The 23,982-nt window shown below is 37.9% G+C and overlaps 1 non-coding gene across 1 annotated transcript; it reads right to left on the bottom strand.

The window, feature by feature from the left end:
- Nucleotides 1-10,441: 10,441 nt before the first annotated feature.
- LOC145580504 (small nucleolar RNA R71) lies at nt 10,442-10,552 on the bottom strand. The gene has a single exon (XR_014099529.1). It is a non-coding gene; the product is annotated as a small nucleolar RNA R71 (small nucleolar RNA).
- Between the last annotated feature and the right edge of the window lie 13,430 nt (nt 10,553-23,982).

The following is a 23,982-nucleotide window of genomic DNA, read 5'->3' as shown; positions in this document are numbered from 1 at the left end:
GATTGGCTCGGGCCATAGGGCCATGAACAAGGGGAAGCTTGGAATATGGGAGTAAGTGGGAGAGGACATGTGGCACAAGGAGAGTATTGAGTGGGGAGCAAGTATGGTCCCCTACTCTCCATGTGGTCCTCACCAACCCATCTCACATGGTAATACCACTTGTAGATTTATTATTAGTTTGCAATTTTAATTTAATTTAGCTTTAAATTAATTTGTGGAATTTCATGATCCCACATTGATGGGATAGAAATTTCCACTCATACTTTCCTCTATAAATACCAACTTTGGGATTTGGAGTAAAGTGCTTGAGTGGGAGTTAAAAAGAGCATTCCATAATTTTTGGGAAAACTCTTAAACTCACATAACACTCGGGTTTAGGTCGGACCTTGCTAACCCCAAGGTAGTAGACCTTAAAGTTGTGTTCGCCCATTTGTGGGTGGATACCGTCGGAGGCGCGGCGCTTGACGTGCTAGTAGCTTTCAAGTAAGAGCCCCGGGTTTTGGGCGAAGCTCGCTTCGAGGGTAAGATTCGTTATCTTTTCTTTGTGAATATTTATTTATGCTTTGTGATTTTAATTATTGCGAGTGGTTCCTTGGGAGGGGTTGTTTCCGCAGTGAGTCGGACTCACCAAACCCCAACAGCGGTATCGGAGCCCCGCTCATTTATTTTTATAATCATGTTTTTCAAGGTTTTTTTTTGGCTTAATTTTCTGGTTTATGTTGCTAATTAGATTAGTAGCTCGGTTTTATTTAATCCCGTTTTTTAATGTCGAATTTGGCCTAGAACCCAGATTTTCGCCCAAGACTAAAGAATTTTGGGTGGAAAACGTGTTCTGGAAAGGTTTTTGCCCCGTTGGGGCTGTGATTTTAGCCAAATTCTGACCAGAAATGCCTTTTTCGAGGGTTTTTTCGTTTTTGACGAAAAATTTTAAGTCTTTTCTAACCTTGAAATTAATGGCATAAATTGTTGATTATATGGTTGATTATTTGCATAATTTTCTGCACTTTTATGTCCCCTTAAAGCACACTTACTTGGTAGTATTTGATGCTTAAAGGTTGATTTATTTTCACATAATTGCAAACTAATTGCTTTTTAGTGTGAAAATTTTAATTTTGAGGCTTCCTAAGTGTTAAAGATTCAATCTTTATTTGTGATAAGTGATTGAAACTTTGAAAACCACTAAATTCCATGTTATTTTGAATTGAACTTTGCTGTTTTAATCATTTTGAGTTGATTAGAAACATAAAGTTTCGATTTTTGTGATAGAAATTTGGTTATCTTCATGTTGGAAGATATAATTTTCAAGGATTCACAAATTTTAGATGTTGGAATTTTCATTTAAACATTAAAGTTCATATTTTTCCAACTTCCCTTTACTTTGTCAAATTCTCAAGTTTAATTTAAATTGATTAAATTGAAAGTGAGAAATTGCCTCAATTTTATTTTGCACCAAGCTAAACCAATTTAATTAAAGATGGTTCTTGGAATTATTTTGGTTATTGCACTTTGAAATTTTATTAAGTTAGACTTGTTTAAAATTTTATTTTTCACACTAAATTAGTTCTAAAATTAATTTAGAATTAATTATTTTTGTCTCGCGGAAAAGGGATCAAATCCCAAGGTAGTGGCACGCAAAACGAGGCAATGCACCACCATGGCGAGCCGGGCTGCACAGCAGCCCGCATGTGGCTGCCAAGGTGGTTGCGCCGCCTCGATTGTGGGCCACACGCGCGGCAGCAGCCACGCACAGCAGCAGCCACGCGCGGCTGTGCTGTGGCAGCGGCTCGCGGCCGTGTGCCGTGGGGCCCGTGTTCGTGGTCTTCGCGTGTGCGTATGCTTGGTGCGGTGAGGTGATTAGCCGTAGTAGGCTTGATGTTAATTATTTTGCCGTTTATTTATTTTAATTAATTTTGTTTATTTTTATTAAAATTTTGGGAGGCTACGCTCGGGTTTTTGAGCGGCATTGGCAAAATTTCATTTTAACAAATTTGGGTGCTACCGACTTAATTAGTTGGATTAATTAAGGAAATGCGAAATTTAGTGGGAGCTTCAATTATTAATGACGTAATTTATATAATCGGTTAAACAACTTTGACTAGTTTTAATTAGGCGTGTTAATCGGATTAACCACCTAGATTAGTTACTAGTGAGCGCGTTGTTTGAATGCATTTTACTTGTTGTTAATTTTGTAAATTGCATGGGCCATTCACAAATAGTGAATGGATGAATGGAATATATATATTCTCTCTCTCTCACAGGTTTTATGAAATGGCAACTAGTGGGACCCGACTAGGATTGAAAATACGGACTACGTGCCGTTATGTATTTTTGTAAATCTAAATACGGTCTACGCACCGTTAAGTTTTTTTGTACTTTAATATTTAGATTATTCCTAGTTATAGACACTAGTTTTTGCATAGTTTGGTTAAGTCTTGAAGACGGCGTATCTTGGAAGACAAAGCCTTGAAATGCAAATGAAGACCTTTTGAAGATATGAAGATTTCAAGGGGTCATGCTAGTTGCCAATATGCATCTATTATTTCGCTTTATATTTTATGGTTATATATATGTGTGTGAAATATTCGTTAGATGCATGTTTAGGTTTTCTTGATGTTGCGATGATTAGTTAAGTTCACTTAAATCAACCAACATAGAAATCCTAGGTCCCTAATAATATTGAGTAAAACTTGCCTTTCCAAAACAACACTTACTAACCGGACGATGGTGATGGTAGGCTACGCCAAAGCGAGGTGCCATCACTCCTCTAAGGGGCATAAGGCACACCGGGTGTGCACTTTGGTTTTGGTTTAACTCATCGGTATGAGTGAGGAGTCCTCACATACCGTGGCAAAAGAGATACATCGTCAAAGATGCATTAGATGCGACGATTGTCTAACCAAGAGTGGCTTAGAGCCATTAGCAAGGCAATGCTTACCTAGAAGATTGACTGTTTAAGACAAGCCAAAGCATGCTTAATCACTCTTTGTTTCTTCGGATCTTGGAATCGCCTTATTTTCGCCAAATAGGGACAATTTTTATGCGTAAATAAGACGTTTAATAAGATTGAAGTTTGCATGAATGCTATTAAATTTCAAACTTACTATGTTCTTGATAAATGGTTATACTTTGCACTTATATTCATAGTACTCTAAATCAAATAATATTGTTTCCATGATTGGTAAAGGAAATCCTTGAGAATAGTTCTCAAAGACAGGAAAAGCATTTCTAAAATACAATTCTCATAAATGACTTTTATAACTAAGTCCGAAAGGACGGTTGGACATCATGTAATCAAAATACTAGGTAGTTTTGATAAAACATGAGGTATTGAGTTGAAAACTCAAGATTGTCAATGTTTGACAACCAACGTATCTTTTCGCATCATACATAATTGAGTAGGACTCATTGATGTAGTAATTCGAGTAAGAATTAATGGAAAAGATGGAACTTTGCTTAACGGCGCACTAGGTGCTTGATTATGCCTAAAAAAGTATAAGAGTCAAGGTACTTAAAGAAATGATTCTTAAAGTAAGATTATGAGATATTGTATGATAAGAAATATAGGAAAGAAGGAACGAAGAAAAGGAATTAGATTTCATTTCAACTCATGAGTTCATGTTATTGTAATTAACTTAGCAATTCGTTATCTTCACAAGTATCAGATACTGCTTGAGTGTTCCACTATGATAGTGACCTCAAACTATTGAAGTTAAGCTAAGTTATCGACTTACAAGATTAGAATGAAGCAAGAAGAGCTACATCAGTTGTAAGGTCGTATGTTTTGTTTAAAGACCTTTTAAGACAAAGGCTGGAACAAGTAATGGTTATTATGTTCCATAATCAGCAATTAAACCGTTTACACACGGAAAGACTCACATTCAAAGTAATGAGCAATAGTTGCGAGATTTATTTGAATGGGATGGTTATCCAAGCGTTGAGTTAAGAATGCTTGATTATAAACAAACATTTCTCTAACATGATAAACTCACTAAGTTTAAGTCATGGGCTTGATTTGCGTTCTAAACATCTTTAGCGATGTCACGTCGATAAGAACGTACTCAAGGCTCTATTAGATAGGCTCTTGATAGTTGCTCGAATTGGAATCGTTCTAAGACAAGCAAGTCTTACTTGTTGAAACCGACAAAACAGAGAGCTATTGTTCTTAGTATAAACAATTGACTCCGAAGGCTAAAGAGGATTCAATTACTTCAACGTTTCACAAAGAATTTGAAAGGATATGGCTATATTCATCAAATGTGAACAAACTTGACTTGAGTAGCTAAAGAGTTCAGTGAAGTACATAATCGACTTGGCAAGATATCAAAACGTCTAGATTAGATCGAGCGATGTTTGCTTGAGCCAAGCATGACTATCTCAAAGTTATGAATGGAAAATTTCATAAATAACTCCACAAAGAACATGGTGTGTCTTCACGGAGACCTCGGTGTCATTTGAAAATGACTCGAACGATGATGGTTCACAACCCTTCCTATAAAGTTCTTAAAGATTTGCACAAATGACTAATGTTACACTAAACAAAATGTCGAAGCTAAGAAAGGACGCCATATTTAGTTATGGATAGAAATAACTTCTAAAAGTCTTTTCAAGTATATGTCTAAGGCTCTTAGTCTCAGTGGGAGTTCACTAGCTCAGTGGGAGCAAAGTGGCTCAGTGGGAGCTAGGTGACTCAGTGGGAGCTGAATGGCTCAATAAAGACTAAGATAGCTCAAGTAGGAGCTAACTGTTTGTTTCACAACGAACTTTCACCCAAAGACAATATACATGTCTCTTTGTAAGCATTCAAGTGAGACTACGGGTATTACCTCCACATCCTAATTGAGAACAAAAAATTGTTAGTTGCTCTAAGTAGTGTCTTTCTGGAAAGTAACACGTTTCCAAAATGACAAGTGGGAGGAAAATGAACTCGATGACAAACTAGAATTGAGAATTTCGGAAGACCTTAAAGGACTTCATGAGAATGCTTGATCAAGAATACTCAAAAGGACTTTACAAGTGGCTTAAAAGAGAATTCATTACTCATAAAACATTAAAGATGTTGGAGTAAGATCAACATAACGAAAGGGCTTTGAAAGCGCCTTAAAACTCAGTGTTTGATGCAATTACCCCGTATAGGTATAGAATTCACCAAAGGCTTGGATTGAATCCTATAAATTTTCTATTAAGTTAGAAACAAACCTAAGACTTACAAGCATACTATTTACTATTAGATAGTAAAGGAATAATGTCTTGTAAGATAGCAACGACAAATCCAAATTCCGAATAATGGTTAAAAGCCATGAAAATCCGAAATAGACTCCATGTTTGAAAATTGATTAATCTGCATGAAAGGTGAAAGACCCATCCATTGCAAATAAGTTTTCAAGGAGAAAACTAACAAATGTGGAAATGTATATGCATACATAGCTAGATTGGTTGTAAAGGATATAATTAATTTCAAGGAGTTGATTTTAATAAAATCCCATTCACCAATCGGAATGCTCAAGTCTTTTCGTGATTGATCTAGCAAAATTGCGCATATGAAATATAGCAAAATAGATACCAAAACCGCCTTCCCAAAATGGAATTTTGGAAGTGACTATGGAATAGTCTAAGGGTTTTGAAAATCTAAATAATGCTAGATTTGAAAGCAAGCACATGGAATCCGTCATGGGATTAAAGAAAGCATTGCATGAAGAAATTAGAACGTGTTTTCTCATAAAGTTAATAAGAGGATTGACTTATGGAGAAACATAGAAATTCTAATGAACAAGAAGTTTAGTGGGAGCAAAAGTAATGGTCCAACAAGATGTTTACGAACTCTATTGTGAAACAACTATCAAATGCTAAATGCTTAGATTTGAAAGTATTTTCGACAATGGACTGGGCTAAAGACGATACTTAGTACATGTTGGGAATTAAGTTCTATGGTATAGACTTAATTAAAATGTTTAAATGAGTAAAGGAAATTACCATGTTAAACATGAAGGACTTTGAAAGGCTTTCGACCCATATGTATGAAGCTAAGTAAATGTTTGAACTAAGTATAAGCTAGGCTAAGTACTAAATCAAACAAGAAAGACTCTAGTAAGAGACTTTCAATCATATCATATAGCGAACAATTTGGCAAGACTCAGTGTAACTGTATGAGCTAAATGTCACATGGATGGAATAAAATTGAGAATAATTCTAGAATTAAATCCATCATGTAAAGCTATGGTATGGAATCGTCAAATGACTTACATGCTTAGAGCATGTGAAGTACGTATATAATACCAATCGACATTAATCTAAGTATTAGATCATTAGATTATAGTCAAGAACATCCAAAGAACTTAGATAAGTAGTTGGATGAGTTCTTGACGCATGGAAACAAATATAATTTGAGTTTTGATGTTGCAAGCACAAACCTTAACAAGGATTAGTTCCTTAGCAAGGAAGCCATTTATAAGCACGAGGCAAGAAGTGTCGTGGCTTGAGAATGGTAACATGGATGTGCATCCATGTATAATGTGCGGGAATTTAAGGAAAATTTCTATGATCACAAGTGATTTGGGTATCCCAAATCGTTGTGAGTCGCTTGGAGTAAAACCCAAGCAAGGCATCATCGGGGAGTCTACTAAAATATATGTTGAGAATATTGTTGCCTTAAAGGAAATAATAAGATAGATGTTAAATGGAAAGGTTCGTTGTTGAACATTAATGATTGTAGGTTGTCAAGTAGAAGGTCTCAAATCATGAAAATGAGTGGGAGCCATTGCTTGGACAATAAATCCTGAATCACATGTAATCCATTAACACTCTCAAAATTTTATCATCTTATTATGGAAATGGTGGATAATGAAGATGCTAAGGTTTGCAAAGTAATTATAACTAAACCTATGCAATAAGTGAACGACAACATTCATAATTGCATGAAAGAAATCAAGCATATCAAATATGAGTGTGATTTTTATGAATGTTTTATGAAGAGTACTACTCTTAAAACATTTGGGAAAAACCATTTATCATAAGATGAAACATTGTGAAGTTTCATAGTGGAATAAAATATTTCTAAATATTCCACAAAACTATTTAGTTGTGGTTTAGAATTAAATAACGAGTCCATTCGATTTTAATAAATATTCAAAATAGGGTATCAAGTCAATGGCTTGGATAAAGAAACACCTATTAAGTGAACGTTGAATATTTTAATCAAAAATTATCCCTAATCAAGGTCGTATTTTGTGGACGAATAATGACCATCAGAGATTAGTGTGTAGTATGATTTGTAGCACCGTTTCTTGTGCTATGAGGATACAAATCATTTGCACAGGTATTGGTTTAGAACCATACTGGATAGACCTATGAGGATACTTTAAGAGATTTTAAAATCGTCATAAGTATTTTCTCATTATTACTATCGGAACTCTTTTCCTTTGACCATGAGTAGTGGGAGATCTCTTGTTTGAGTACTGGTCCGCTTTGGTATCCGCCAAACGTCTGCCGTAATTGGGGATTATAAAGACGGATATCGGGCGGGTGAGTCCTCTTAGTAAGAGAAGCTACATTACAAGACTGGAAATGTCCCCCTACTAACAATAGGGAACATGTCTTGTTGTTTACAAGGCCTCTCGAAGAGCGAGACTGTGAAAAATGCATGGCCGTGCTCAGATGGATTTTAGAAATCATCTGCTTATTGACAGTCAAACTCGGATTTCGAGAAACACCTCTGGACGTAACAGAGATGACTAGTAATCTTACTCTGTAGTTCATGAAGAGACATGAAGAGACATAGGATAAGGGCTATACACTAAATGCACACTTGTCCGGAAGGACAAGTGGGAGATTGAAAGGAATGGTGTCCTTCGAACAAGTGTATTATTCTGATAGCGGGTTCAGAATTATTAGAAAGCTAATATATTCAGTAAGGTCAAGTGATCGGAATGCCTGGGTGGAGGCCGCTTCCGATCAGTAATATTAATATAATTAGTATTACAGCTTAATCTTGACTGAACCCTTCGGGTCACACCCAAGCAAATATATGCGAACCAACTCGACGAATTAATTCGGAAGAAATTAATTCGTCGCCTGAGTGTTAAATATTTAGACGTCGGTAATTCGAGCTTAGAGCGTCGAAACCACCCGTGCTTCTTTAAAGCCACAAAATCGCAAATAATCTGCCACACTTGGTGACCATCACGAAGATTTTGTGCCCTCGTGCATGTGCATCACGCAAGGTGTTAAGGGTAAAAATTACCCTCAAAACGTAGACCAATCCAATAGTGACACGTGTCCCTATATGAAGATGACACGTATACAAGCCCCATAAAGAGCACCTGAAAAAGAGAGAAAAAGGCCTCCTTACATCAGGAGGCCCAAATCCTGAGAAAGTCGCAAAGCGGTGCCCCCCCTTAATATGTCTATTTTATATAGTATTTTACCCCCGTCCCTTGGTCATAATTAGTAGTGTTTTTGGCTCTTTAGAGCCACTTTTATTACTAATTGGTGTTTTCTAGTGTTTTCATAGTTTTGGTTGAGTTTTGTAGGGAATTGCACTTTTAGAGCATTTTCCCGGGATTTTATGGAGCGACTACGAGCATTAGAGGAACACGACCACTTTTCATAGCCCAAGGCTGGTTAGAGTCATCGAGCCGGTGAATAAGGGCTCGACATATGAAATACCGAGCATTGGACACCGAGTATTCAAGCCCCAAAGTGGAAATCCGGAGTGGGCTAAGAAGTAAAGCCCAATCTAAGTCCAAGCAAAGCCGGGCCCGATCGGGCAACCTTTGACCCCCTCGAGCGGCTGCCCTGAATTAGAGAGCGAAGAAAAAGGTGGGCCCGATCGGGTGCGTGTTTCTAAGAGGTCGTTTTCAGCGATTTACTTAGTTTCTAATTAGGATTTGTGAGGAGCTTTGTATAAGTACGATTTAGTGTTTTTGGTACAAGTTACCTCCTCTCTTAGACTCTCTCTCTCTACTTAGTTTTATTTCCTCTTTTATTTTCTCTCTCTACAACTTTACACTTTGTTCTTGATTCAACTCATTATTTCCGTTCACTTTGGTAACGATTTCTTCTCTATTAATTTCAGTAATTTTATTTCTTTACTTTATCATGACTAGTTTAATTGCTTTGATTAGTTTAGATTTAATTATGCGTGAGTAGTTTTCTTTCTAGGGTTTGTGGGGATCCATAAATAATATGAAGGGGTAATTTGCTATTATTGATTGTCAATGCTTGATTAATTTCGTATTGATTTATTTAATGCTATGCAATTAGATTAAACCTGGTTTAATTGTATGAGTTATGCAATATTGATTCGAGATTCGAGAGATGAGAATTGATGTTTAGTCTTAGTTTCAATAGGCGGAGTAATTTATAAATGGTTAAGTCGAGATTCGAGAGATGAGATTAATACCGGTAAATTAACTCTGTGATTGTAATACGTAGCGAAAGCCCTTTATGATCTGATTAATTGATGCATTGATGATTGATTGTTATGTTTTACCCTTGAATATTGTTTATTGGTGAACCTATGCCCTAGGTCTTTTATTCATTGATTTCCTCCTACTTTTATTTCTCCCTGCTTTTATTCTTCGTAGTATAGTTCCTTTAATTAACAACAATTTTGGTTACTTAATAATTTAGATTACTCTTAATTAATTAGGAATAAATTGACTTGTTTCCCTGTGGTTCGACGCTTCTTCCCTATCTACATAGTTAGTGGACTTAGGAATTATTTTTTATTAGGTGATACGACTAAACCTGTCAAAATTTGGCGCCGTTGCCGGGGAAACGGTTTTATTTTTATTTCTGATTGTTTTTTGTAGTCTAGATTATTCCCTCTTCTCTCGGAGAACGTTAGTTCTTTGAGGCAATTCTCATATTTTTCTTTTAGTTCTTTGTTTATGCCCAGGTGTTCCAGATCAGGTTATATTCCATTCGATCCTAAGATCGAGCGCTCTTTCCATAGACAAAAGAATCTTTAAATGCAAATCTTGGCGGGTTCTGGGGATAACGATAATCACAGAGACCCTCCAACTAATTCTAGTGATTTAGAAGTTCCTTCAGATTCAGAATCAGAGATGACAGCACCTAAGAAGCTTAGAGATTATTCGCAGCCGTCCCAGACGGATTTTCCACACCTTACTCCTACTCCGGCCCTTGATGGAGTGTAATTTGAAAACAAACCCCAATTTATCACGATGATAGAGAGGAAGCAATTCAGTGGAGCTAAGGGTGAAGATCCTAATCTTCACATTGCAGATTTCTGCCAATATTGCAACACTATTATGTAAGCTAGGGTCACGCAAGACCAAATCAGGGAGATTCTTTTTCCCTTTTCTTTAGGTGGAAAAGCTAAATTATGGTTTAATGATTTGAATAGAACTGCACTTGGTATTACTGACTGGGAAACTCTTGCTTTGAATTTTTATAATAAATATTACCTTGTAGAGAGAACAACTTTACTAAGGAGTTCTATTCAGAACTTTGCCCAAGAGCCAGATGAAACTCTATATGAAGCTTGGGAAAGATTCATGGATCTACAGAGAGAATGCCCCCACCATAATCTGGCACAATGGCAGTTGATCCAAGCCATTTACAATGGACTTGGAAATTCATCTAGATCAATTCTAGATTCTGCAGCTAGTGAGAGATTCATAAATCTTAATGTTGAAAATGCAGGTCAGGTTATCGAAGACATGGCAATTCACAATTCCCAATATGGGAATCCGAGAGGGTTTGCTAACAAAGGAAAACATAATGTCGATTCTGTATCCTTTTTGCAGGCTAAGTTAACATCTATTTGTCAGAAACTAGATAATCTTACTGTTGTTCCTAACTCTGTAGCTAATGTTTTTGCTGTTGCTAACAATGAGGCTTTTTGTGAAAATTGTTGATTTGTAGGACATTAGGAGAAAGATTGTAGGAGTTCCATAGAGCAAGTTAATGCCTTCCAATCCTATAGGCAAAATAACCCATACTCCAACTCTTATAATCCTGGCCTCCGGAACCACCCATATCTTTCCTACCGGAGTACCAATGTACAAAACCCTCCACCTCCATAACAAACACAACATCAACCACCACCACAGCAAAAATATTACCATCCTAACTCTGGCCAGAAAAACCAGTCACAATCCTCCTCATCTTTTGACCCTGCTATGTCAGAAATTAGAGCAATGCTTTCAAGCATGCAAAAGCACATGGAGAGTAAGGATGCACAAATTGATTCGATTATAGCTCACAATAAAATCATGGACAATCAAATTGTGCAGATTTCATCTACCCTACAAACCCGTCAGCAGGGAGCTTTACCATTACAACCAATCCATCCTACAGATCATGCTAATGCAATCACTCTAAGGAGTGGTTCACATTATGATGGGCCTCCTATGCCTAAGGATGATGGACCTGTTGCTAATCATGATTCCCTTGTACCAAATGCTAATCTTACTAACCCTGCAGGGCTACAAAAAGAACTAACCCTTCCAATGTTTCTTTATAGGGTAAATCTCAAGACAAGGGTGGAGATGTACAAATCCCAGTTATCAAACTACCATTCCCCAATAGACATTTAAAGAGTAAGTTTGATAAGCAATTTGGTAAGTTTTTGGAGGTTGTGAAAAACTTGCAGGTAACAGTTCATTTCACTGATTTAATCACTCAGGTTCCTGCATATGAAAAATTTATGAAAAATATTTTGACTAGGAAAAGGGCCATTGATGAGGTAGAAAATGTATCTTTTACAGAGGAATGTAGTGATTTATAGAAAAATAAATCCCCTCCTAAATTAAAGGATCCTGGTAGTTTTTCTATCCCTTGTCATATTGGTAATGTCTTCATTGATAAAGCATTATGTGATTTGGGTGCTAGTGTCAGTGTTATGCCATCGTCTGTGTGTGCCAAGCTTAATATGGGTGATTTGAAAGTTACTAACATTACTTTATAGATGGCAGACCGTTCTATTAAATACCCCTTAGGTATTTTAGAGGATGTCCCTGTCAGAGTTGGTAAATTTTTTATCCCAGTTGATTTTGTTGTGTTAGACATGGCTGAGGATACACAAATTCCCATTATATTAGGTAGGCCTTTTCTCCATACTGTAGGAGCCATTATTAATGTTAAAAATGAAAAACTAACCCTTTCTATAGGAGATGATAATATCACTTTTAATTTAGGGAAGGTTTTAAAAGGACCTATGCTAGAAGAAAACCGTTGTTTAATTGATGTCATTGATATAATGGATGATATTTGTGAAGAAAGCTTAGCACGGGTTCTTGCAAGAGATCCCTTGGAGGAAGTTCTTTGTGGAGATTTATCTGCAGGTGATGCAAGCATCTGGAGTAATGAGGTGGCTGTTATTGAAAAAGCTCTTTCAATAAAAGAGCTTGATCCTAAAGAGACCATGAAGGTAGTGAAATTAGTTCAAGAATCAAAACCTGCAGAGGTCAAGAAGCCTGAACTAAAACTTCTCCCTTCTCATTTGAAATATGTTTTTCTTGATGAGCATGAACTATACGCTGTGATCATTAGTACTGCACTTGATGACCTACAAACTTCCCAACTTCTAGAGGTTCTTCGAACCCAAAAAAGGGCAATTGGGTACAGTATTGATGATCTCAAGGGTATTAGACCTGATTTTTGTATGCACATGATACATTTAGAGGACAACTACAAGCCATGTATTCAACCCCAAAGGAGGTTGAATCCTAATATGCAAGAAGTAGTCAAGAAAGAGGTGATGAAATTACTTGATGCAAGTATTATCTATCCTATTTCTGACTTAAAATGGGTAAGTCTTGTTCAGGTGGTTCCTAAAAAGGGTGGGATAACTATGATTAAAAATGATAAAAATGAATTGATTCCCACTAGAACTGTTACAGGGTGGCGTATGTGCATTGATTATCGTAAATTAAATATCGCCACTAAAAAGGACCACTTCCCCCTCCCTTTTATTGATCAAATGCTTGAGAGGTTAGCTAATCATAAATTCTTTTGTTATTTGGATGGGTATTCGGGATTTTTCCAAATTCCAATTCACCCTGAAGATCAGGAAAAGACTACATTTACATGCCCTTATGGCACTTTTGCATATCGTAGAATGCCCTTTGGTTTATGTAATACCCCTGCTACCTTTCAACGTTGCATGGTGAGTATTTTTTTCTTATTTCATAGAGTCTATCATGGAAGTCTTTATGGATGATTTTAGTGTGTATGGGTCTTCATTTGATGCATGCCTAGTAAATCTCACTAAAATTTTAAAAAGATATGAAGAATGCAACTTGGTTTTAAATTGGGAGAAGTGTCACTTTATGGTGACAGTGGGAGTAGTTCTTGGTCATATTGTATCTGATAAGGGTATACAGGTAGATAAAGCTAAGATTTCTGTGATTGAGCATTTGCCTCCTCCTGTTAATGTTAAGGGGGTTAGAAGTTTCTTAGGTCATGCGGGGTTTTATCGTCGCTTTATCAAAGATTTTTCTAAAACTGCTAAACCACTAACTCAGCTTTTACTCAAGGATGCCCCTTTTGATTTTACTGACGAGTGTCTTGAGGCTTTTCACAGGTTAAAGCAGGCTTTGATATCGGCACCCATCATATGTGCACCCGGTTGGAATCTTCCTTTCGAGATTATGTGTGATGTGAGTGATTTTGCATTTGGACAAAGAAAGAACAAAGTTTTGCATGCTATTTATTATGCAAGTAAAACTTTGGATGAAGCTCAAGTCAACTATGCCACCACGGAGAAGGAGTTTCTTGCTGTGATTTATGCTTTAGAAAAATTTAGATCATACCTAGTTGGTTCTAAATTTATTGTTTTTACTGACCATGCAGCTTTGAAGTACTCAATAGCCAAGGCAGAATCAAAGCCTAGGCTACTCTGTTGGGTTCTCTTGCTCCAGGATTTTGCTGTGGAGGTAAAGGATAAGAAAGGTGCAAAGAACGTTGTGGCAGACCACTTATCACGTATCAGGTATGATGAGGGTAAGGATTCTCTTCCTATAGATGACTCATTCCCTGATGACCACTTGTATGCAATTGTAGAGCAACACCCTTGGTATGCTGATTTTGCTAATTATTTAGTGGGTGGAACTCTACCTCCTGACTTGTCCTACCAACAAAAAAATAAATTCCTTTCTGATGTTAAGCATTATTTTTGGGATGATCCTTTTTTGTTTCGTGAGTGTGCAGATGGATTATTTCGCAGGTGTGTTCCCGAATGGGAGGTTCACGGCATTCTCACTAGTTGCCACACTTCACCTTATGGAGGACATCATGGTCCCACCAAAATGGTGGCCAAGATCAATGAGTCGGGTTTTTATTGGCCCACCATGTTTAAAGATGCTAACACTTTTGTGCAGGCTTGTGACTCTTGCTAGAGGACTGGCAATATCTCGCGGCAGCATGAGATGCCTCAAACTGAAATTTTGAAAGTTGAAATTTTTGATGTTTGGGGTGTTGACTACATGGGAAAATTCCCTTCTTCAAGAGGGAATCGTTATATACTTGTCGCCGTTGATTATGTATCCAAGTGGGTTGAAGCCGTTGCCACTCCTACCAATGATGCCAAGGTGGTCCATAGACTTTTCAAGAAGACCATCTTTCTAAGATTTGGAGTACCTAGGGCTATAATCAGTGATGGAGGATCTCACTTTCATGAGCGAAAGTTAGACACCCTTCTCAAGAAGTATGGTGTACACCATAGGACAGGTTTAGCCTATCATCCCCAAACTAGTGGCCAAGTTGAAGTTTCTAACCGTGAGATCAAAGCTATTCTAGAGAAGGTGGTAGCAAAATCAAGGAAAGATTGGAGTGATAAGTTGGATGACACCCTTTAGGCATACAGAACTGCATTTAAGACCCCAATAGGTACTACTCCTTATAGACTTGTGTATGGTAAAGCATGTCACCTCCCGGTGAATTAGAATACAAGGCATATTGGGCTATTAAGGAGCTCAATTTGGATGCTAAGCTAACGGGAGAAAAGAGGCTACTTCAACTTAACCAATTTGATGAGTTTAGGTTGACAGCCTATGATAGTTCACGTGTCTACAAGGAGAAGACTAAGTGATGGCACGGCAAGATGATCCTTCCGAGAGAGTTCAAAGAGGGTGACAAGGTTTTGTTGTTCAACTCTAGACTTAAACCTTTCCCAGGAAAGTTAAAGTCAAGGTGGTCGGGTCCTTTTACTGTTACAAGGGCAAATAAATTTGGTTCTGTGGAACTAATCAATGAGCATGGTAATGAGTTCAAGGTAAATGGTCAAAGACTTAAGCTATACCATGACGGGGCTACGATTGGTGCAGTAGAATTACTTCACCTAATCGATTCCGGTTCATCTTGAGTGACATTGTGGTAAGAGGGTCATGCGGGACCTAGATAAACCAGCTCTTTGCGGGAGACAACCCGTATTTCTTGCTTTCTAGACTAGTTTTTCCTTCCTTTTATTTTTCTTTTTTTTTTAGAAAGGTGAGGAGAGTGCAATTTTACCCCTTCAAAGTGTTTTTGTATAGGTTTCGAATCAACAAGTAAGGAGATTTAAAGATAAAAAAAAGTTGAAAAAAGTGTATGTTCCGAGCTGGGCACGGGCCCGATCACGCGGAGCTCACCTGATCGGACGCGAGAGTGAAGCTGAATTCGAGCGTCAAATCGCTCGATCGGGCAGCCATGCTCGATCGGGCGTGCAAGTCAAGAAATCTGGAGTCTGAAATTCGCTCAATCGGGCGAGGCTCACCCGATCGGGCGCGCAAGTGGAAGAAAAATTCGAAGGAAAATTCGCCCGATCGGGAGCAAAAATGGAGAAATCGAGTGATAGAAAAAGATATCTCGGGTGAAGCTCGCCCGATCGGGCGAGAGGATCGAGAGAAATTCAAGTCCCACTCACGCCCGATCAGGCGGAGATCGCTCGATCGGGCGCGCAACTCACGATCTGGAATTCTGGAGTTTCGCCTGATCGGGCGGACCTAAGCCCGATCGGGCGCCCGTTTTTGTTTCGGGCTACTTACCTCTTTTCTCCTCTTTTCTTTTCACTTTCTTCCTTCTTTCATCTCTTTCATTCACACTTTCTCTCTCTAACCTCCATTATCATACCTTCAAACTCACTTTTCCAATCAAGATCTTCTCAAATTCTCCCATCAAAACTCAAAATTTTTTACATATTCTTCATCCTCTCACCTTCCTCTAAATTCTCCATCTAATTTTCACTTGTTTCTCTCAAATTTTTAGGAAACCCTACAGAGAGAAAGCTTCAAATTTATCAAGAAATCAATTCAAATGGCTTTCAAAAGATCAAGGACTCAAAGGGGTGAGCAATCAAGGTAACAACCGGCACCCACGGTCGACCCGGAGCTCTAAATTCCGAGATGGAGCGAGGTGGTGGTTACTAGCATGGAGCAAAAGACTAGGATGCTCAACCTCGTCGAGAGGCAGGTAATTCCTACTCGCTTTGTTCATCTCCCTACCTTGTCTAGACTAGGAATTGACAAACAAGTTGAAAAATTGTTTAAGGGAATTGGCATGAGTGGTCTATTTAACTTGCATTATGACACTTATAATTACTTGACTGTGGAGTTTATCTCTACCTTTAATTTGATTACGTCTAGTGCATCTTTTTATCATGTTCAATTTCGTCTACTTAACAATGATGTGAGAATGTCCTTGAAAGATTTTGGTAAACTTTTTGAGTTAAAATCCTATAGGCCTACGGAACCACCTAGGGATTATTGTGCCGAATTCTACCTAGCTTTAACAGGGAATGTGTTAGAGAACCTCCAACATGCCAAGGGAACTTGGATTCAACATCCCGTGCCAAAATTTTGGAAAAGGTTTGTTGGCCTCACCATCTTCGGGAGGCATGAACCGGCAAATGTGAGGAGGGATGAGTTAGAGTTATTGGCCACCTACATGATTCCTAGGAGTGAGAAGCTAAACATCCCACTTAGGATGGCCCAACACTTCCAAAGAAGTGCTAAGGCGGCCGAGGCCGGTAGAGCTAGGACCCCTATCTACTTTGGTGGGTTAGCGACCCACATTACGGTAAAATTGATGGGTTTTACACCCAATGCCCATAGGAGAGTAGATGACCCTACCCTTATGGACCTAAAAAATCTAGGAAGCCTCAATTGGGTCCAACCTACCCATAGCGTGACTCAACCTAATGAGATGTGGTGGATAATTCATAGGGAGTCCGGTAGGAGGGATCAAGCCTTCACATTGCCTAACCAATCTTGACCAAGTTCGATAAGGGTAAGTCCACCTAGACTTTTGAACTAGGTAACCAAGGAGAGGCTCGAGAGGCTCACCACCTCAACCACAACCCCAATTCCAACCTCCTCCACAAACCCAACCCTACATGCATGATATCCCTACCTCTTCCTTTGACTGCAACATTTATCCCAATGCATCATATGACTTCTCGGCTTTTAGGAGCCAACTTGATAGGATCGAGAGGGGGCAAGGAAGGGTGGAGGGCTTAGTTCAAAACCTTGACTCTAGAATAGGTTATCTAGATAGACGAGTTGGGTACATGGAGAGAAATCTAGGGAGGGGTTTATACCCCATGTATGATGACTATGCACGCCGAGGGGCTATTCCCCCCGAGGCTCTTGTTCCCGATTGGTTTCAATATCCACAAGGAGGATATTCGACCCCCGGTGCCTTTAGTAGCTATGTGGACTATTCTTCGGTGCATGGTTATGGGACCGATGTTCCTTTTTGGTGAGATTGGGGGGAATACAGATCCTAACTACTTTGCAGGTGGTTCGAGTCATGGAGGTGTTGGTTCGAGCCATGGAGGTGTCGGCTCTAGCCATGGTGGTGGCTATGCTAGGATGGATGAGGATGATGATGAGGAGTAACTATTCCTAACTACATTCTCAAGTCAATGAGGACATTGCTTGATTTGGATTGGGGGGATGATCTTGTATATATGGTATCACTCTATCTCTTTCCTCCTTTTATTGCTTTCTAGGTTAGTTTATACGTTCCAATGAATTGTAAATCATGTTTCCCTTTTCCCCATACTTGAATGTATATGATGATGAGCATTGTGGATAGGTTAGCCATGATTTGATATTTGATTGGTTGGATGCCATAACATGCATCAATTTTGTCCAACTGCTTGTGAATATAGTGCTTGACTAGTTGATTTTGTTAGGAATGTGTGTTAGTTCCTGGTATGTCAATGAATTTGAGTATTGGTTTGCAACTTTGAGTAATGTTTGTATGGCTTAATATTATGCACATTGAGGAGGACAAAGGCATTTGTTCTTTTAGGTGACCTTCAGATGATTGTAGATATGTTTGTTCCCTTCTTGCTACCCATGTTGTTGCCTTGACTTTTTGTTGTTTATTAGCCACATTACAAGCCGATTTTCCCCATTGGTTACTAGTCCCAAGCTTGGCTTGGGGGAGCTATTAGTGAGTGAGGTGAGGGATTTTTGTGGTGTGCACATTATTTGCACAATTTGGGTGGATATGAGGAGTTGATTTTGTTCTTGATTTTGATGATCTTGAAAGTTAAGTTCCTTTGAAAAAATAAAGCATGATATTGAAAAAAATTGAAAAAAAAAAGTGAACTTCAAAAGAGCAAAAAGAAAAAGAAAAAAGTTTGTTATATGTTCAAATGTTCTAATTGGAGGTTGATCAAAAGATCAAAAGAAAAAAATTGAAGTTGAGTTTCAATGGAAAATAAAGTTTGTTATTCACTTAAGTTTACATTGTTATATTTTTGTGAGTGAATTTGTAAGTGTTGGGATTTGTTTATTATGATTGGAGTTGTTTGGTGAATTTTTGGTGGAGTTGAGTTATGTTGGAGATGATATGGTCATTACTTGTTTTTAACCTTGGGTTTTATTAGGATATGGCTCCCTTGAGCATGGCTTTACTCTCACATTTTCCCAAGTTTATCCTACATATTACCCTAGCCTTACATTACAAGCTTTAAATACCTTCCGACCTTTGTGCATAGAGTTATGTGAATGTGAAATTAGTTGTTTATCAATGCAAAGAATGACTTGACATATTCCGAGTCGACTATAGGTTGAGTGAATTTTTTCTTAAACACACGAGTGTTGTGAGTTTGGGAGGGCATTGTTCACATAAAGGGGTTGGGATGGAGAGCGATCGAGTATATCTTTTACTCGCCACATAAATGAGAGTTGAGTGTGTGAGCACTAGTCATGAATTCTATATGCTTTTGTGGTTTGCTCTATTTGACAATTGTTAGGGAGGATGAGTGATTGGATGGATGAGATTGGTTGACGTTGATGCATGCTTATTGGATTTGCCTTGAATTGGTTGCTCTTGATTTTGATTATTTGGGGTGAGGCATGTTTTATTTATTCATTGATGAGCTCTTTGCTTAGGGACAAGCAAAGGTTTAGCTTGGGGGAATTGATATGTCTATTTTATATAGTAATTTACCCCCGTCCCTTGGTCATAATTGGTAGTGTTTTCGGCTCTTTAAAGCCACTTTTATTACTAATTGGTGTTTTCTAGTTGTTTTCGTAGTTTTGGTTGAGTTTTGTAGGGAATTACACTTTTGGAGCATTTTCCCGGGTTTTATGGAGCGACTACGAGCATTGGAGGAGCACGACCACTTTCATAGCCCAAGGCAGGTTAGAGTCATCGAGCCGGTGATTAAGGGCTCGCATATGAAATACCGAGCATTGGACACCGAGTATTCAAGCCCCAAAGTGGAAATCCGGAGTGGGCTAAGAAGTGAAGCCCAATCCAAGTCCAAGCAAAGCCGGGCCCGATCGGGCAACCTTTGACCCGATCGGGCGGCTGCCCAGAATTAGAGAGCGAAGAAAAAGGCGGGACCGATCGGGCGGCCCTTCGCCTGATCGGGCGCGTATTTCTGAGAGGTCGTTTTCGGCGATTTACTTAGTTTCTAATTAGGATTTGTTATGAACTTTGTATAAGTACAATTTAGTGTTTTTGGTACAGGTTACCTCTTCTCTTAGACTCTCTCTCTCTACTTAGTTTTATTTCCTCTCTTATTTTCTCTCTCTACAACTTTACACTTTGTTCTTGATTCAACTCATTATTTCCGTTAACTTTGGTAATAATTTCTTCTCTATTAATTTCAGTAATTTTATTTCTTTATTTTATCATGACTTGTTTAATTGCTTTGATTAGTTTAGATTTAATTATGCGTGAGTAGTTTTCTTTCTAGGGTTTGTGGGGATCCATAAATAATATGAAGGGGTAATTTTTTATTGTTGATTGTCAATGCTTGATTAATTTCCTATTGATTGATTTAATGCTATGCAATTAGATTAGACCTGGTTTAATTGTATGAGTTATGCAATATTGATTTGAGATTCGAGAGATGAGAATTGATGTTTAGGCTTAGTTTCAATATGCGGGGTAATTTATAAATGGTTAAGTCGAGATTTGAGAGATGAGATTTACCGGTAAATTAACTCTGTGATTGTAATACGTAGCAAAAGCCCTTTATGATCTAATTAATTGATGCATTAATTATTGATTGTTATGTTTTACCCTGAAATATTGTTTATTGGTGAACCTATGCCCTAGGTCTTATATTCATTGATTTCCTCCTACTTTTATTTCTCCCTACTTTTATTCTTCGTAGAATAGTTCCTTTAATTAACAACAATTGGTTACTTGATAATTTAGATTACTCTTAATTAATTAGGAATAAATTGACTTGTTTCCCTGTGGTTCGACCCTTCTTCCCTATCTGCATAGTTAGTGGACTTAGGAATTATTTTTGATTAGGTGATACGACTAAACCTATCACCCCTAGGACCCGTATCCTCTCCTAATTGCGCCACCAATCAGAGCACGGAATATTAGGGCAGCAACCCTAAGGGGCACAATTCCCCACCCCTATAAATACCCCAATAATTCATGATGGGAGGGGTGGATTGTGACATAACATTCAATAGAGCATTAAAACAGCCCCAACTTCTCTCTACTTTCTCTCTCTAACCTTTTTCTTTTTCCGGTTACTAACTTGACCGTTGGAGGCAAATATTCTGGTAATAGGATATTTGTGTTTTTTGCAGGTGTCCGGGCCGTCTATTTAGAGAGCACGACCAGTGTCCCAGGGCAAATCGCAAAAATACCCGAAACACAAGGGGTTGTGGTGTGAGTGCCCAGTTGCTACCAAGCTTCAAGCAAGCCAAGCTGTGTGCGCCCACGCAGCCCTTCTTATGCAAGCGCGCATCCTTGCTTCCCGTGTTTACTTAGTTCTCGTTTTCTTGCCTCTTCTAAGAACGAGGCCTTGGCTCCTTCACTTGCTTGATCAAACTCCACGCTCCCGAGCATCCCCATCATCAGTGCACTCGAGATGATGCCCACGAACAAGACAGTCCCAAAATGAGCAAATTGACTTGATTATTCACCTACAAAACACAAATAAAACAAAGAGAGAAAGCATAACAAAGTAAAACTAAAACTAAAACTATGAATTATCAACTAAAAATATGAAAAACTCGTAAAAACTAATCGAGAACCAAAGTGAATAATAAAAATGGAAAATCAAATAAAACTAAGATAATTATATGAAAATGATGAAAGAAAATAAAGAAAATGAACCTAAATCTTATTCTTTTGAGCGCCATAAACGACACTCATCAAATTCCCCCAAGCTAAAATTTTGCTCGTCCTCGAGCAAAACAAAATCAAACCTAAGGGAAAATGATGACACTACTCAAGCAAATAAAGAAACAAGAAAATTAGAGAAGATGAGAATATACACTAACTCACTTTCGTAAGAATCACGATCAATTTTAGCAACTAAAGACAAGCCATTTAAACCCCTAGATCGCTCAAGAGGATGAGTGATGCTCTCGTAAAGGTTTCCAAAGGGATTAACCTATAACTCTTTTTATTAAAAAGGAGGCAAAGAAAAAAGAAAAGAAAAGAGGAAGTTTAAAACCTTGAAAAGAAAAGAAATGCTTATACAATGGCCTTTTGCACATGTTCAAGGCACGAAGGATATCAAACTTTCTAAAACAACAATGGTAAGCACGTTCTAAGATATCGAGGGTTGATTGAAACATAGGGTATGCTAAGCGTAGAGAACTAATGAGGCACAATCCACTTTCATCCCGACGAATCTAACCGCGTTCTCCCTAATGGCTTCAAATCTTCCCTTAGTAAGCGTCTCTATGGTTCCACGAAGGAACCGGAAAATAATAGAATTTGAGGGTTCTCGACATCTTGACCTTGCATCCCTTTTCCCTAGGCTTTAACTCATAATGCCCTCCCTCGGTATATGACTCAACCACTAGGTCGAAAGGACTTTCCCAAAGGTTGTAACGTAAGGGAAAAAGGTTAGGGGTAGGCTTAAAATTTAGAATTTGGTGGTACACTTATGTTATGAAGCAAAGGTTGGCCACACCTCGACACCAAAACCAAGAAGTCACCAAACAAAAACAAACTAATACCCCCAAGCTTATTCAAAGCTATATCCACAAGCATATATACAAAAAGCGTAAACGCTTCCCCCCCCCCCCCCAAGCTAAAAGGAAGCATTGTCCTCAATGCTTGAAAAGGGAAAAGAATCACATCAAACTGTTTTTTGAATTTTCTCATTTTCACACTTTTTATTTTATGTAATTTTCATTTTATCAAAGTAATTGTCCTCGCCTCTTTTAACTTTGGACGGCTTTTTCGAATTTGCATTTATTATATCCTTGCCTTTTTTAACTTTGGACGGCTTTTTCATCTATTCATTTGCCATTATTCACAATATATACAAAAGACGAGTTTGCGTACAAATAAAACCAACTCCAACTTAATAGACCACAAACTCCAAAAGCATGACCATTTGCTTCACAAAAACCAATAATGGAACAAAAAGAAACAAAAGGCTCAAAGTTCTAAAGATGTGGCTTGAAAAGAAGGGGAAAGGCTTAAATGGTTAGAAAGATGGCAAATGTAAACCCAATGAACTAAAAAGAAAGAATAAAATCCTAGAAATGAAAAATTACCACCCCGAAAAATGGCCTTTATCCTTCCTAGTTGGTTTGGTCTCGTGTTTGAGAATTATGAGTCAAGATGAGGAATGCAAAGGTGAAGGATCCACGCCGCACAATCAAAAATGATGAAGGCTTGAAAAAGAAAAATCCTCACACGGTTGTAGCAAAAACTTACTAAAGGTGTCAAATCCACCAAAGGAAACAAATCCGTCTTACCACAAACCAAAAGAATCCGGCTTCAAGGCCCCAAAAGGTCTAAACCGCTACCTTAGCATACCCTATCCTAGAGTCAACCAAAGATACTCTCAAACCGTGCAAACCATTGTATTTAGGAATAAAAATAGCCAATGTGCAAGTTCAAGTGGTACTAAGTCCAAAGTAAAAGCAAAAAGATGAAGAAATAAAAGCAATGCCTCAAAAACATTTTATTCATATTCACAAAAACAAATTTTGTTTGTTTTTTTTTTTTTTTGTTTTTTTTATTTATAATATTATTTTTTTTTTTACAAGAAAAGAAAGGGACTAAAAACAAAATAAAGAGAACAAGGGATAAAAAGAAAAGAAAAGAATAAGAAAAAGAGAAAAGGAAAACATGAAGGGAGAAGAAAACAAAAGAAAAAGAAGAAAAGGAAAATGAAATGAAAAATAGAAAAGTAAAGAAGAAGTAGAAAGCAATAAGGAAGTAATGCTAACATACATAAATCTCAATCAACAAACAAGTGAACATTCGGCCACAACGCCAATGTTCCCAAACACACTAGGGTGTTAAAAAGCAAACAACCTCGAACCATTCAACTTCTCCTAGAACTAATCCTAGACTAAGCAACCAATAAAAGAAAAAGAAAATAAATAGAAAGATCTCACCAGGCGCCAAAGCTATTGCACATTAAACAAGGCGAAAGAGCACCTTTATGATTCGTCAAAATCCAAAGCATAAGCAATAGAGCAAGGTGAGAAATAAAAAACTATATACAAAGAAAATTGTTAGTAACTTCAATACAAAAGAAAAGAAGAAAAGACAGAACAAAATGTAGGAAAATAA

Source organism: Chenopodium album, chromosome 14 (assembly GCF_948465745.1).
Source record: "Chenopodium album chromosome 14, dcCheAlbu1.1, whole genome shotgun sequence".
NCBI classification, from domain to species: Eukaryota; Viridiplantae; Streptophyta; class Magnoliopsida; order Caryophyllales; family Amaranthaceae; genus Chenopodium; species Chenopodium album.
This window is presented reverse-complemented; position numbering and strand designations above follow the sequence as displayed.